This window comes from Lontra canadensis, unplaced genomic scaffold, assembly GCF_010015895.1.
Source record: "Lontra canadensis isolate GAN:19392208 unplaced genomic scaffold, GSC_riverotter_1.0 scaffold317, whole genome shotgun sequence".
Classification (NCBI taxonomy): Eukaryota; Metazoa; Chordata; class Mammalia; order Carnivora; family Mustelidae; genus Lontra; species Lontra canadensis.
In genome coordinates, this window is record NW_022631311.1 from 39,124 (window position 1) to 39,452 (window position 329).

The following is a 329-nucleotide window of genomic DNA, read 5'->3' on the forward strand; positions in this document are numbered from 1 at the left end:
TGGCGTACACTGAATGCATCACTAATCTGCTTCTGCAGTGGGTTTTCCCTGCCTGGATTTCAGGGAAGGGTAAAGAGAGGAAGGAGGAGGGATGGTTTGACGTTACCAAGGAGACCGAGCATCATGAATCTGAAAACCTGAGATGGTTCCAGGCCTTTAGGCCTCTGGCGCAGCAATAATTCTGTGGCCGAGCGCACCAGTCATTTCCCAATGACCATGCGCAACAGGCCAGGTGGGAGCCTATGGAAAACACAGGACTTTCGCAAAGCGGGACAAACGCATTCCGGGAATCGTAGTTCTGCGCCTTTACGCAGGCGCAGTGGCCCCTC